We start from the raw sequence: 12,837 nt of genomic DNA on the forward strand, positions 1-12,837 counted from the left end.
ACCCCACTCTGCTCATTTTCCCCATGCAGTTTGGAAGGGGGGAGTTTGTCGCTGGATTCAAAGCAGTGCTGGCAAAAATGAAGGGAATCCCAGGGCAAGGAGCCTCAGGGAAATCCCAGCATTTCGGGGCATCTCAACGGCTAGGCTGCTCAGGTTCATAAGGTGAACATAGTTTGGAAGAAGAGACACTTTATGGAGAGTTAATGGAATGTTTGCTTCCTCTTGTGAGGTGCCCAAGCTTTTAGGTTCATTTTGTATTTAGGGGTCCCTGGCAGTGATAGGATTGGATGGAGGGGTATATGTATTTTGGGGCATCTGTAGATGGTTAGGAGGATGGGTCTGCTGCTTCTCATCCTCCACTGTTTCTCTTTCATAATTTGGCCTTTCTTAGTGAGGCCACTGAGGGTTCTCGTGATGTGGTTGTCTAGTTTTGTATTCAGTTACTTTTGACTGGGATGTCTCTGTCCTCCAGTATTTCTTTTGCTTTTTGCAGGTATTGTGTTCTGTTCATAATAACATTGTCAGCCTTTGTCTTTAGATAGAATGATGGTCTGGTCCTTTTTTTAGGTTTCTGAGAACTGCTTTGTCTTCTCTTGTAAGTTGATTATCTTCTTGTCTTCTTTTGATCTGAGGAATGATGCTTTATCTAATGTTTTCTTGGACTTCTGTGGTGAGTTTAGTGATTTTAAATTTCCCTTCTATAACTGTAAAAAAATCTAAGTGATTGACACACCTGTATTATAGTTGAGTAATTTTTGTAGGATCCTTTGTTCTGAAGTGGATAGTGGGCAGAAAGACATGTTGACCATTCATTCAGGCTCTGGTGTTTCTTTGGTTCTGGAACTGAGTTTAAGGAGTTTTATTTGTAGTTTGGTTTTTCTTTTCCCAGCATGTCTATGGAATATATTCATGATGGCAGTGGCCGGACTCTCCATGTGCTCTGATGTGATGGTCTGTTCCAACTGTTGTTTGAGGTTTGTAGATTTAATCTGAAGTGTGCATTTGTAATCATGAACCAAGATCAAAGTTTCTTTTTTTCTTCACAAACATAAATTCCAAAAGTGATATCCAAATAAGAATATATTTTTCTCCTAATATAAAATAACAAGCTTAACGATTCCTGCTTTATCTTCTTTGATATGGAAATAATGTGTATTTTTATTTGCACCTCGTAATGTTTGTAACTGTCACCATTTTTATTTACAAAATTTATTGTATTATTTCAAATTCTTTGGCCTTACTGAAAAAAAAGTCAAAGTACTAAACTTTTTTTTAAAAAAGCACTTTTAAAAAAATCAAATTTTTTGAATACATCTCATTCTTTGACTTGCTTTAAACTTCAAAATTGCATTTAGCTCGGTGTGGGACTGTTAGCAAGGGAGACCTCCAAACTACATTTATATATTTTCCCCTTCTATAAACATCCTTTTTAACATACAAAGTTTTTCTTTAAACTGGTACATCATTATCTTCAACTTTCTCTTAATACAGGTACTCTCAAATATATTTGCAATAGCTTTTGCCTACTGTAATAATTACTTAAGCATTATATATATTTATCTATATGTAAAAAATAATCTTCACATTTTGGATTAAACCGTTCTGTTGCACATATCAAGCAGAGAAAAATGCATCCTGATTCCAGTCACTCCTTCCAGCTTATCTTCATGGAATAAAATCATTCTCCGTACTGAGAGAGCGGGTCCAGCAGTCACGTGGGTTGCTCGCTGTCCAATCTGTCGGGACCAAGCCTTGTCTTTAAAAAGCCTGCTGGATCCGCCTCTTCCCCAAAATTTGCTCGTTCCTGCGATCCAGCGGGACTCGTGGTGGCTTGTTCCTCTCGCAAAAACACCTTCCCTTCATCTTCTTTCTAACAGATAAGTAAAATTTCATTTTGCCTTTTACTTTAGAACTTGCCTTGATTTGTGCCAGCTTTACTGGGCTCGGCGCCAAGGGAGAAGCCGCGGGGCGGCTCCTGCTGTTTTTTTCACAAATGCCCTGCTAGTGCCGCTTGCCGGATTGCATTTACAAGTAAATGTACTTGGCCAGGAGGTTTAACGGCAAGCTAAGAATTGTTTCAAAAAAAGGAGAAAAAGGACTCGTGTTCCTCCTGCGGTGTGGGACTGTTAGCAAGCTTCCCTTGATTGTCCCCCAGTCTTTAGATTCCCCTCCATCTTTAAATCTCGGAGCAGTTTATTTTGGCGCGAAGGCCCTCAACGCCCGGTAATTGTCGGTCCTTGCGGATCGCCCACGCGTGTCCCGTCTGGCGCCAGTAAGTCCGCCGCTTGGCCGTGGAGTAAGCTTTGAGTCCCTCAGGCCTTTTCTCCCTGGCTAGGCCTCCAAACCAGTGTGCCTTGGTTTACTTTTTGATTAAGGTTAGCGAGGCCTGCCCTTCTGCACTCCCAGACACGAACTCTGGTACCGTCCTGATTGACTGTGAGTCGCAGACGCTCCTGGGCCTAGGAGCAGGGCCCTCTTCCTCTTGGGAATGTTACACTAGCTTCTCCCATCAGATTTTGGCTCAAGTCCTGTCCCTGTAATTTGTTCAGGCCATGACTTAGTTTCCCAAGAGAGGCACATCTAAAGATCCCAGAGAGGTTAGGCCTACTGGTGGTGAAATTGATAGTATCCCCCAGGCCTCTTCCTCCTGTTCCTCGGGGGTCCATACAATGGCTAGACCCACCAGGGCTAAGAAGAAAAGGGACCTAGCTCTGCAGAGAATCCATGAAAAATGTGCTAAACGTTTAAAAGTGCAGGCCCAAGTGCACATTAGCCCTTCTAACCTGCCTCCCTCTGGGGTTCCTGTGCTCTCTCTGGATGAGCCAAACCTAAACAGACCCTAAACAGACCCCAACCTAACTTATGGGGCTTAGGTCCAGAGGAGCAGTGTTCCCTCTAATTTTTTTTCGGTGTGGGCGGAAAAGTATAGTGTCTGAGCAGCAGTCCCTTCGGGACTGGGCAGCATAGAAGTAAACATAAATAAATAAATAAATAAATAAATAAATAAATAAATAAATAAATAAGAAAAATAAATAAATAAATAAGAAAAAAATCCTTTCTTTTTTATTAAAAGAAATTAATAATAAAACAAAACCAAAATCTATTACTATTAAAACTAAAACAACCAGCAAAACCAAAAACACAACTATTAATAAATCCATGCTTTAAAATCTTCATTTCTTAAATATTTATCATAGTATTATAGTAATCTAATAATACTATGAAAATCTATCTGAACACCAATGCATCAATTAATATATTTCCATATTTACTTGTCTATAATTTCATTCAATATTTCCAAGCTCAATTACTTTTCAGGCACTTCAATTTTATGAGTTCTGTTTTAAGAGAACTGTCTGAGACAGCTTATTTACAATGTAAATAAGAGGCTGTCACAAAGAAGGGGGAGTCAAGTTATTCTCCAGAGCACCTGAAGGACAGTTTCACATTTTAAAATATCTGTACAAGCCACAAGAGACATCTCTTTAGAGGAACATCTTCCCACCTTGTAGACAATACTTCCAGAAACTGGGAAAAACCATAAACAACTTCTACATCTAGTATCCAATATCCAGTATCTAGTTCAGTAAACACAGATCAGTTTGACATGCCTTGATTGTTAATGAATTATCAGTCTCTCTAGGACTTTCAGCTGACTTGCACCTAAGAAGGTTGTTTTGATTTTGATTTTTTTTTTTGCAAAAGCAAAACCAACATCATTTAGAAGCAGTTAAAAATGCCTTCAATGAGAATTTTAAAAATACAATATCCAATTAGAAAAAGCTATACTTTTCTCTCCTTCTTTCTTCCCTGCTCCTTCCCCACGGTGGAAATCCAACCCAGTCAGTTTTAAAGTCACACCGCATTTTGGAGTTGGAGGGAGGGGGGAAATTAACCGGCTGGGGTTTTTTCTCTTTCTCTCCAGGGTGGAAATCCAATCCAGTCAGTTTTAAAGTCACACCGCATTTTGGAGTTGGAGGGAGGGGGGAAATTAACCGGCTGGGTTTTTTTCTCTTTCTCTCCAGGGTGGAAATCCAATCCAGTCAGTTTTAAAGTCACACCACATTTTGGAGTCGGAGGGAGGGGGGGAATTAGCCGGCTGGGCTTTTCTCTCAAGGGTGGAAATCCAATCCAGTCAGTTTTATAGTCATGCGGCATTTTGGAGTTGGAGGGAGGGGGGAAATTAGCCGGCTGGGCTTTTCTCTTTCTCTCGAGGGTGGAAATCCAAACCAGTCAGTTTTAAAGTCAGGCCACATTTTGGAGTCGGGACAAATGATGCCAGCTTATCGGGCTGGGGAGCCCATGCCCAGGGCCTGATAGCCCAAGGCATGTGGACAGCGGAGGAGGCTTCCAGACCCATCAATTGGCTGGAATTGAGAGCAGTGTCTCTGGTCCTCAAACAATTCAAACCACACATCATCAATCAACATGTTCTGATTCTCACGGACAATATAGCCACAAAGAGCCATATTTGCAAACAAGGGGGCACCAGGTCCAAGGCCCTGATAGAATCCCTGAAGTTGGGTCTTTGGGCGGAAAGGCATCTTCAATCGTTAAAAGCCGACCACATATCGGGAGTCCTCAATGTACAGGCGGACTGGCTCTCCCGATCGACTCTAGATCCAGAAGAGTGGAGCCTTCATCCGGCTCTGTTTCAGCAAATCTGCTTCAGTTTGGTCTCCCATCGCTAGACCTATTTGCGACCGAGGCCAATGCTCAACTCCCTCGATTCTTCTCCAGGTTCCCATCTCACACTCAGAATCCCTTGGCCTTGAGGTCTGCTGTATGCCTTCCCTCCAATTCCAATTCTCCCAGATGTGATCCACAAGATCATCCTCGAGAAGGCCCAGGTAATAGCCCCTCTCTGGCCACGTCGGCCCTGGTTCACGGATTTGCAACATCTGTCCGTCCAGGACCCCTGGTGACTCCCCGTTTTGGAGGATATGGTGCAGCAGGGCGCCTCTCTCCATCCAGATCTGGAGTAGTTCCACGTCACCGCTTGGCTATTATCCGGCGTGACTTAGACCTGCGAGGGTATGGACCCGGACACCACAATCTAGCCTAAGTCTATAGATTCGTGAATTCTAGGGAAAGGGCGGATCCAGCAGGCTTTTTAAAGGCAAGGCTCGGTCCCCGACGGATTAGACAGCGAGCAATCCACGTGACTGCTGTACCCGCTCATCGTACGAGAAAAGGCGTTCAAGTAAGCAATCAATGCCTATTTTCTTCTCTGGAAGTATCAAAGTTTTGTAGGACTTTCTTTTTATCATGAAATCTTGAGACCTTGTCAATGTCCTTAATGAAAAAGGCACAAACTTGTTTTTTTTCTTGACACTCTTCTTTCAGTTGCATTGGGAGGTTTACATTTGAACCATAGTAGTAAATCACTCCCAGTCACATGACCATCAAGCCACTCCCACCTGGTCACATGACCATCAAACCACTCCCACAAAATTAAGCCACACCCACAAAATTAAGCCACGACCACAGAATGGTAGCAAATAAATTTGGAACCCACCTCTGGATAGGATTCAGGCCTGGCCATGAGTCAGAAAAAGTATAAGTCATGGTGGATGATCTGAGACTGGACATTGGTATGATGAGAACCCTCACCTGGTCCTCCTACATTTAACAGTAATGTTTTGTCTATAGTATCCATCTCTTGGCACTCTACTGTCAAGACTTCTGAACGGGAGGCATTATTTCACAGTAATTCTAATCCTTCCTAAATTGTCCTTTTCTCAGATGGAGGAGACAAATATTGACATGTATTCAATAATATTGTCATGTTAATATATCATTTTTATACTTGCTTCAGATGTCATGGTATCACATATGTGCACCATTTGTGAAATAATAACACGCATGATACTGGTACTTCGATATTATGAAATGTTACAATGCTTCTCTTTGTTACTTACAAAGTTAATTAACAAAACCACTGTTTTCATGATAGATGCAATTGTGATTTTCCCAGATTTCTGTTTCCTATTTTAATACATTTATAGTGTTTTTCTAACTAATATAATTAACAGGTCTACGTTAAAATTATAACACCTTTATAGGAGGCAGCTCGTGTCACAATGCAAGTTTAAATTTGTCATAATGATTATGATGTGGTATTTTATCTCTATTTTCCCAGTACAATAAGCAGAATTTCACAATTATTACAAATGTTCCTTACCAATCATCGAGCCTTTATTCAAGCTGTTAAAACAATGATAGAATTAATCAATTTTGATTGACTGCACTAAAAGAGAGTTGTAAATGTTTTTATTCTATTTTTATTTATCTATTTATTTATTTGTCAAACAAGTATAGTATTATAGTACATATTAACATAACATAACATGACATAACATAACATAAGTAGAACATAGTAATAGACAGTACGACAGGGACATTAGGCACATAAGTGCATTTATGCACGCCCCTTACAGACCTCTTAGAAAAGGGGAGAGGTCAATTGTAGATAAATGTAAGGTTGAAGATTTTGGGCTTGGAGGTCAGATAATGAGTTCCAGGTGGTGACCACTCTATTGCCGAAATCGTATTTTCTGCAGTCAATTTGGAGTGATTTACATTCAGTTTGTATTTATTACGTGCTCTTGTGTTGTTGTTGTTAAAGGTGAAGTAGTCACTGACAGGGAGTACATTATGATGTATGATTTTATGAACAACAGTTAAATCAGTTCGGAGACGGCGTAGTTGTAAATTTTCTAGATTTAGTATTTGAAGTCTGGAGGAGTAGGGTAATTTGTTACGTGAGGAGGAGTGAAGGACTCTTCTTGTGAAGTATTTCTGGACTCCTTCGATTGTATTAATATCTGATATGCAGTGTGGATTCCACACAGGTGAAATATATTCTAGAATAGGTCTGCTCTGGTTAATAAATCAGTGTTTCTAGAGAAGAAGCTACATAAGATTAGGTTTACAATTCTTAAAGCCTTTTTGGCAATGCTGTTTCAGTGGGCTCTAGCACCTAGGTCATTGGAAATGAGTACTCCAAGGTCTTTGACTGGGTGAGGGTCTGCTTTTAGTTCAGTTTTACCAAGTATGTATTTAGTATTCAGATTCTTTTTACCAATGTGTAGGACAGAGCATTTGTTGGTAGATAATAGAAGTTGCCAGTTGGTAGACCGTTCAGCTACATGATCAAGGTCCTTTTGAAGGGTAGAAGTATTGTCATTAGTATTAAATAGTTTAACATCATCAGCAAAGAGAACACAATTGCTTGTCATGTTGTCACAGAGATCGTTTATATAGAGTATAAAGAGAGTAGGTCCTAAAACACTGCCTTGTGGGACACCACTGTTAACTGGAGCAGGATTAGATATGGCATTACCTATTTTGATCACTTGTCTGTTGGACAGGAATGCTGAAATCCAATCATGCAGAGATCCAGAGATGCCATAGGATTTTAGTTTCAGACGAAGTTTGTCATGAACTACTGAGTCAACGGCTTTGCTAAAATCTATATAGATTACATCTATTGATCTACCCTGATCAAGTTGGGTAGTCCATATGGTTTTACAGTGTAAGAGTTGTAGGTTGCAGGATAATTTTTTCCTGAAACCGAATTGTTTGTTGGAAAGTAAGTTATTAGTTTCAAGATGAAGTGTAATGGATTGGTTTATTATGGATTCCATGACTTTGCAAGTGACACAAGTCAGGGAGATTGGTCTGTAGTTTCAAGGTTGCTTGGATCACCTTTTTTGAAGATAGGGATGACTGTGGCTAGAGACCATAGTTTAGGTAGGGAGCTAGTTGTACAAGATATTTTGAAAATTATGCTTAGGGGTTCAGCCATGGTTGAGGAGAGCTTTTTAAATAAGTATGCACATAGTCAGTCTGGTCCGATAGAAAGGGAAGGTTTTAGGTTGTGTAATGATTTTTTAACACTTTCCTTTGTAAATTCAATTTGTGTTAGATCATTGAAGTTAGTTGAGTTGCGACTAGGAAATGCTGGGCATGAGCCATTGCTGTTAACAAAGACAGAGCTGAAGAAGGTGTTAAAGAGGTTGGCTTTAATTGTTTCATTGTTATACTCTTTATCATTAGGTCCTTTAAGGGGTGGGATGGATCTAGAGTCTTTGAGTTTATTGTTTACAAAGTTATGGAAGACACAAGTTGATTTTGTACGTAGGAGGTTTTCTTCTTGATTATTTGGTGACATAAATTTTTATAGCTGTTTTTAAAGTTTGCAACATGGCCTGTTTTATTTTTACGCCAGAGTAATCTTTTTTTGGATTGTAGCAAATTTTGGATTGTGGCAAATTGTAGTAAATCAATAGGCTTATTGGACTTTATCAATTTTTAATATGTAGATTTACAAAACTTAAGTTTTACATTTATTTATTTATTTATTTATTTATTAGAGTTGAAAGGGATCTAGCAGGTCATCAAGTCCAACCCCCTGCTTAAGCAGGAAATGCTACAGCACCCCAGCAAAACGACAGTCCAATCTCCTTTTGAAAATGTCCAAAGTTGGGGAGTTCACAACCTCCGCTGGTAGGCTGTTCCACTAGTTGATCGCTCTGACCGTCAGGAAGTTCTTCCTTATTTCTAGTTGAATCTCTCCTTGGTCAGCTTCCAACCGTTGTTCCTTGTCTGGCCCTCTGGTACCCTGGAAAACAGCGTGACCCCCTCCTCTCTGTGACAACCCCTCAAGTACCTGTAGACCGCTATCATGTCCCCCCCTGGCCCTTCTTTTCTCTAGGCTATCCATGCCCAGTTCCAGCAATCTCTCTTCATAAGTCTTGGTTTCTAGTCTCCTAATCATTTTGGCTGCTCTTTTCTGCACCTTCTCCAGAGTTTCTATGTCTCTTTTGAAGTGTGGTGACCAGAACTGAATGCAGTACTCCAAATGTGGTCTGACCAGGGCGTTATAGAGTGTTATTAATACCTCTCTGGTCTTGGAGTGTATCCCCCTGTTAATACAGTTTAGGATTGTGTTGGCCTTTTTAGCCGCTGCAGCACATTGCTTTCACAGAGATCCCTTTCACAGTCACTACTGCTAAGTAGGGTTCCTCCCAGATTGTATGCGTGTCTAGTGTTTTTTTTACCTAGGTGAAGGACTTTACTCTTCTTGACGTTGAACATCATTTTGTTAGTTTAGGTCCACAGCTTTAATCTATCTAGGACTTTCTGTATTTTGAGCCTATCCTCTAGGGTGTTGCCTATCCTCTAGGACAGTGGTTCTCAACCTTTCTAATGCTGCGACCCCTTAATACAGTTCCTCATCTTGTGGTGACCCCCAACTATAAGTTTAGCGCCAATTCTTCCAACAGATCTTTAAGCTGATTGGCAAGAGATCAGAGGGACACCCCCCCCCCTGTAAATGCCTGATTGGTTGGATTGTAAAAATATGTTCCGAGATGCCAGAATAGAAGCTTTAGTTGCTAACACCATTGGAAATATGTCTTTTCCCATGGTCTTAGGCGACCCCTGTGAAATGGTCATTCGACCCCCCAAAGGGGTCCCGAACCCAAGGTTGAAAACCACTGCTCTGTTGGTTATAGAAAACAATTTTGTATTTTCCTTTTTTTTTGTATCATTAAATGCCTAACATTTGAACTATTTCGGAATATGGTTTATGGTATAATTAATATTTAAAACTGTCTTCTCTTTAAAATTCTTATATTGATTTGTCCAAGTACTAAAAAAAACCCCACCCACGCAAGTCACCACCAACCAATACTTCATCTCCCAATAACTCTCATTTGATGTAACCTCACCATTACAATACTCATCACAGAACACTCGTCACAAGACTCATTACAAGGCCCACATTTGACAGACAACACTTCACTCATCACAAGACCTACTGACCACATGAAGCCCTTATAAACAGAAGAACACTGACACCCCCCTAAACTCTGTTGAAGGTGTTACCTAGTCTAGTAATGAAATATGTGGAAACGAACTCATAGGTTTGGTTGGTTCAGAGTGTAACCTCTGGTTTGCTTCTTGACCTGCTTGCCTCGGCTGTCATAGTAAGGAGGGGGAAGGGAGATGCCATTTGGTATTTGGAGGGGGGGAAGTGCACTGGTGAAAGTCCTGTTTGAAGTTTCAAATATTACTAGAGAGGAATGTTCTCATCACTGTCTGCCTGGTACAGCTAGGCATCATGGATTTGTTTACAGTCTACTCAAGGTCAACGGCTTCGGTAGCCCAGATGTGGAAGACCGAATGGCCAGGGCACCCACCTTGGGACATTGGGATTGGATGGATGATCCTGGGGGTTACTCAGGAGGTTTTTGGGTTCCTTTGTATATGCATCTTGCATACCTTTTGCTTCAGAACTTGCTTTCCTTTTGTTGCTATCATTTCTTGTCTAGTAAATGTACTCATCTCTATCAAATGGAGTTGGGGGTTTTCTTTCCTGGACTTTGAATGGAAGCACACCTGACACCTTCAATGAACCTTCACCCTCAATTACTAAAAAATTAGTGTTTCTTTTCTTAGCAATGATGCTTAGATAATAGATTTTCAAGAAATGTTTGCTTACACTGTTTTAAATACATTTCATATATTTATTTTTGGCTAATTAATAATAATGACTGTAATGTGATTAATGAAGAATGTTTTCATAGATTATCTACAGTTAGATATCTTTTATGATATCTGCTGCTGAACATGGCCTAATAAAGTCATTTTATTGGAATTAATTATTCTTTATTAGAATGCATTACTTCTTTTTAACATTCTGACCCACTTTAAATATTATAATTATATTTTCAATTTTGAAAACATAAAAATCCTGAAACAAATGAAGTACATCTCCCATATGGGACAAGATGGATGTAGCCAGCCTGATGTCACTCATTTCTGCGCCTATGGCAGCCTGAGCACTCTGCCAGCAAAAACGGGCTCCCAATCTTTGTTTTTGGTAGGGATGGCCTCCTGCAAATGTTTTCGCTGTCAGAAGCACTGCAGGCTGATCCTTTTCTGTTTCCAGGGTAGCCCCGCAGGCCTTGAGTTTGACACCCCTGAGTTACACAAACCATAGTATGAACTGGAACATAGTTCTGAAACTGCCATAGTGATAGGCGTTGTTGTGGAATATATTACCGTATTTTTCGGTGTATTAGATGCACCTTTTTCCTCCCCCAAATAGGCTGATAATTAGAGTGCATCTTATACACTGAATGTAGCTTTTTCCCTAGCCCTAACTAGCTGCTAATGATCTTCCCAGCTCTTACCTTGCAGCCTCTTTCATTGTTTCTCTCTGTGAAGAATGTTTTCCAAGTCCTAAGTCTTTGCAGGGTTTGTTTCATTACTCTAACTTACTCTGAGTAAGTTTCTTTCTAGCCCTAACCAGGTGCTAACAATGTTCCCAGCTCTTACCACTTGCAAGCTCCTTCATTGTTAATCTCTGCCAAGAATGTATTCCAAATCCTGTCTTTGTAGGGGTTTTTTTCATTTACTTGCTCCAGATATTTATTTCCAGCCCTAACCAGGTGCTATTAATGTACCCAAGCTCTTTCATTGTTACTCTTTGTGAAGAATGTTTTCAAGCCCTAAGTCTTTGCAGGGTTTGTTTCATTACTCTACCTTGCTCTGATTAAGTTTCTTTCAGCTCTTTCACTGTTACTCTCTGCAAAGAAGAATGTTTTTCAAGCCCTAAATCTTTGCAGGGTTTTTTCCATTGCTCTACTTGCAATGTAAGGAAGCTCTGAGGAAGATATCGGCTGGGGTGTGAGTTCAGATGGGGATGGCTAGCTTTCCACCTGGTTTTTTTCTTTTAAAGAGAGAGAGAGAGAGAAAAGGGAATGGGCGAATAACAAGCTTCTCTAGAGAAAGAAATGTGTATCTCTCATTAATTGCAATGTAAAGACAGAAAGACAGAAAGAAAGACAGAATTACACTGCAATTGATGGGAGATACAAATTTCTTTCTCTAAAGAAGCTGGTTATTTGCCGGCCCCATTTTCTCTCTCTCTCTCTCTCTCTCTCTCTCTCTCTCTTTAAAAGAAAAGAACTCACACTACAGCCAATCCCAGGTGCATAAACTTCATCAGATTTTCCTCAGCTAGGCTTGACTTCCCACTCAGGGCTGCTATGTCTTCAGAGCTTGGAGCTGTCATGCAGTTGTAGAGCGATGCCAGCTCTAAGTCCAGCTAGAGCAGGAGGGTGTGTGAATTTGAACCGTGGGGAGGAGAGAGAACCAGGAGGAGAGCCAAGTCTGGCATGACTGATGGAGGAATTCTGGGAGTTGAAGTCCACAAGTTTTAAAGCTGCAAGTTGGAAGACCCCCCAAGTTAGAGGTTAGGAGTGCAAGGATCTTCAAACCTGGCAAGTTCAAGGCTTGTGGACTTCAACTCCCATTTCTGAGCTAGCATGACTGATGGAGGAATTCTGGGAGTTGAAGTCCACAAGTCTTAAAGCTGACAAGTTTGAAGACATCTGAGTTAGAGGTTAGGAGTACAAGGGGCTTCAAGCCTGGCAAGTTTAAGGCTTGTGGACTTCAACTCCCATTTCTGAGCTAGCATGACTGGTGGAGGAATTCTGGGAATTGAAGTCCACAAGTCTTGAAGCTGTCAAGTTTGAAGTTTGTAAAAAGTGTACATGGCTTTAAAAAGTATACATGGTTGTAAAAAGTATTCTGCTACACTGGTATTTTATTTAACGATATAATACTACACCATTTGGTTCAGAATCCTTTTTTCCTTGTTTTCCTCCTCTAAAATCTAGGTGCGTCTTATACATTAGTAGGTCGTATACACGGTAGTTAAGAAAAACGCCTCTTAAAGGTAAAAATCCCTTCAAGCTGAACTAGATTCATTAAGGCTATAGAATAGAAATGTCTTGCCAGAAGAAAATGTTGGTAATTTAC

General features: G+C 40.5%; 1 protein-coding gene across 9 annotated transcripts in view; it reads left to right on the forward strand.

The window, feature by feature from the left end:
• The window catches only part of NRCAM (neuronal cell adhesion molecule), a 409,870-nt gene that overhangs the window by 151,096 nt on the left and 245,937 nt on the right, over positions 1 to 12,837 (forward strand). The window lies entirely within an intron of this gene.

This window comes from Erythrolamprus reginae, chromosome 6, assembly GCF_031021105.1.
Source record: "Erythrolamprus reginae isolate rEryReg1 chromosome 6, rEryReg1.hap1, whole genome shotgun sequence".
Taxonomy (NCBI): domain Eukaryota; kingdom Metazoa; phylum Chordata; class Lepidosauria; order Squamata; family Dipsadidae; genus Erythrolamprus; species Erythrolamprus reginae.